Raw genomic sequence first — 3,759 nt, 5'->3', positions numbered from 1 at the left:
CCTTGTCTAGTCCCTGATCTTAGTGGGATTGCTTCAAGTTTCTCTCCATTTAGCTTGATGTTGGCTACTGGTTTGCTGTAAATTGCTTTTACTATGTTTAGGTAGGGGCCTTGAATTCCTGATCTTTCCAAGACTTTTATCATGAAGGGATGTTGAATTTTGTCAAATGCTTTCTCAGCATCTAGTGAGATGATCATGTGGTTTTTTTCTTTAAGTTTGTTTATATAGTGGATTACATTGATGGATTTCCGAATATTGAACCATCCCTGCATTCCTGGGATAAAACCTACTTGATCATGATGGATGATTGTTTTGATGTGGTCTTGGATTCGGTTTGCTAGAATTTTATTGAGTATTTTTGCATTGATGTTCATAAGGGAGATTGGTCTGAAGTTCTCTTTCTTTGTTGGGTCCTTGTGGGGTTTGGGAATGAGTGTAATTGTAGCTTCATAGAACGAATTGGGTAGTGTTCCTTCTGTCTCTATTTTGTGGAATAGTTTGAAGAGAATTGGTATTAGGTCTTCCTTGAAGGTCTGATAGAATTCAGCACTAAAACCATCTGGTCCTGGGCTTTTTTTAGTGGGGAGACTTTTAATGACTGCTGCTATTTCCTGAGGGGTTATGGGACTATTTAGATGGTTTATCTGCTCCTGGTTTAATTTTGGTACCTGGTATCTGTCTAGGAAATTGTCCATTTCATCCAGGTTTTCCAGTTTTGTTGAGTATAGGCCTTTGTAGTAGGATCTGATGATTTTTTTAATTTCTTCCGTTTCTGTTGTTATGTCTCCCTTTTCAGTTCTGATTTTATTAATTTGGATACTCTCTCTGTGCCCTCTGGTTAATCTGGCTAACGGTTTATCTATCTTGTTGATTTTCTCAAAGAACCAACTCCTGGTTTTATTGATATTTTGTATTGTTCTTTCAGTTTCTATTTGGTTGATTTCAGCCCTGAGTTTGATTATTTCCTGCCTTCTACTCCTCCTGGGTGTATTTGCTTCTTTTTGTTCTAGGGCTTTTAGTTGTGCAGTCAACTTGTTAGTGTGTGCTCTTTCCAGTTTCTTTTTGTAGGCACTTAGAGCTATGAGTTTTCCTCTTAGCACTGCCTTCATGGAGTCCCACAAGTTTTGGTATGATGTGTCCTCATTTTCATTGAAATCTAAAAAGTCTTTAATTTCTTTCTTTATTTCTTCCTTGACCAAGTCATCATTGAGTAGAGAGTTGTTCAGTTTCCATGTGCACATGGGTTTTCCATTGGTTTTGTCATTATTAAAGACCAGTCTTATTCCATGGTGATCTGATAAGAGGCAAGGGATTATTTCAATCTTTTTGTATCTGTAGAGGCTTGTGTTGTGACCAATTATATGGTCTATTTTGGAGAAGGTACCATGAGGTGCTGAGAAAAAGGTATATTCTTTTGTTTTAGGATGAAATGTTCTATAGATGTCTGTTAAGTCCATTCGGTTCATAACTTCTGTTAATGTCAAAGTGTCTCGGTTTAGTTTCTGTTTCCATGATCTGTCCATTGCTGAGAGTGGGGTGTTGAAATCCCCCACTATTATTGTGTGAGGTGTAATGTGTGTTTTGAGCTTTAGTAAAGTTTCTTTTATGTATGTAGGTGCCCTTGCATTTGGGGCATAGATGTTCAGAATTGAGAGTTCACCTTGGTAGCTTTTTCCTTTGATGAGTATGAAGTGTCCTTCCTTATCCTTTTTGATTAATTTTGGATGAAAGTCGATTTTATTTGATATTAGAATGGCTACTCCAGCTTGTTTCTTGGGACCATTGGCTTGGAAAATTGTTTTCCACCCTTTTATTCTGAGGTAGTGTCTGTCTTTGTCACTGAGGTGTGTTTCTTGTATGCAGCAAAATTCTGGGTCTTGTTTGTGTATCCAGTCTGCTAGTCTGCGTCTTTTTATTGGGGAATTGAGACCATTGATGTTAAGAGATATTAAGGAAAAATGATTGTGGCTTCCTGTTATTTTTGTTATTAGAGGTAAAGTTATGTTTGTATAGTTATCTTCTTTTGGGGTTGTTGGAAGATTACTTCCTTGCTTTTTCTAGGTTGTAGTTTCCCTCCTTGTGTTGGCGTTTTCCATCCATTATCCTTTGAAGTGCTGGGTTTGTGGGAAGATATTGTGCAAATTTGGTTTTGTCATGGTATATCTTGGTTTCACCATCTATATTGATTGAGAGTTTTGCTGGGTATAGTAATCTGGGCTGGCAATTGTGTTCTCTTAGGGTCTGTATGATGTCCGTCCAGGCTCTTCTGGCTTTTATAGTCTCTGGTGAGAAGTCTGGTGTAATTCTTATAGGTCTGCCTTTATATGTTACTTGACCTTTTTCCCTTACTGCTTTTAGTATTTTTTCTTTGTTTTGTGCATCTGATGTTTTGATTATTATGTGACGGGAGGTATTTCTTTTCTGGTCTAGTCTATTTGGTGTTCTGTAGGCTTCTTGTATGTTTATGGGCATCTTGTTCTTTAGGTTAGGGAAATTTTCCTCAATGATTTTGTTGAAGATATTTACTGGCCCTTTAAGTTGGGAATCTTCATTCTCATCTATACCTATTATCCTTAGGTTTGGTCTTCTCATTGTGTCCTGGATTTCCTGGATGTTTTGAGTTAGGAGTTTTTTGCTTTTTTCATTTTCTTTGACAACTGTGTCAATATTTTCCACCGTATCTTCTGCATTTGAGATTCTCTCTTCTATCTCTTGTATTCGGTTGGTGATGCTTGCGTCTGTGACTCCTGATCTCTTTCTTAGGTTTTCTATCTCCATGGTTGTCTCCCTTTGAACTTTCTTTATTGTTTCTATTTCCATTTTCAGATCCTGAATGTTTTTGTTTAATTCCTTCTTTGTGTTTTCTTGCATTTCTTTAAGGGATTTCTGTGAATCCTCTTTAAGGGCTTCTATCTGTTTACTTGTACTCTCCTGTATTTCTTTAAGGGAGTTACTTAATTCCTTCTTATAATCCTCTATCATCATCATGAGAAGTGATTTTAATTCTGAATCCTGCTTTTCAGGTGTGAAGGGGTGTTCAGAGCTTGCTATATTGGGAGAACTGGGCACTGATGATGCCAAGAAACTTTGGTTTCTGTTGCTTATGTTCTTGCGCTTGCCTTTCGCCATCTGGGTAACTCTAGTGGTACCTGCCCTCTCTGTGTAAGATTGGAATCTGTATTTCCAGTTATCTTGCTTATTGCAGAGCTCCTCGGAGTCCAGAGGTCTCTGTGGTCTTATGCCCCTAATCTCCCGGGTGGAAGAACTCCTGGGACTCAGGCCACCTCTTGGATCTGGTAATCCTTCTGTTCTGAGTGCAGTGGCTCCTCGGCTGCTCTGAGTGCAGTGGGTTCTCGATGACTCAGGATTCAGTTTCTGCTGCTCTGAGTGCAGTGGCTCCTAGATGACTCAGGATTCAGTTTCTCCACAGGACAGGAGCAGACCAACTCTGTGTCAGCTGCTCTGAGTGCAGTGGCTCCAGCTGCTCTGAGTGCAGTGGGTCCCTGATGACTCAGAATTCAGTTTCAGCTGCTCTGAGTGTAGTGGTTTCTCGATGACTCAGGATTCAGTTTCTCCACAGGACAGGAGCAGACCTACTCTGTGTCTGCTCCAGTCCCAGGGACCAGGCAGGGGCCGAAGGGAAGTGGAATTCCGGAGGGGCGGGGCTTGGGTAGCTGCTGTGCCCTGGATGTCCCTGGCTCCCAGATGTATCTCTGGGGCTTAGGGAGTGAGATGGAGTTCTTACCAGCTGCTCTGAGT

This window comes from Grammomys surdaster, unplaced genomic scaffold, assembly GCF_004785775.1.
Source record: "Grammomys surdaster isolate TR1022 unplaced genomic scaffold, NIH_TR_1.0 570, whole genome shotgun sequence".
Lineage (NCBI taxonomy): Eukaryota > Metazoa > Chordata > Mammalia > Rodentia > Muridae > Grammomys > Grammomys surdaster.
This window is presented reverse-complemented; position numbering follows the sequence as displayed.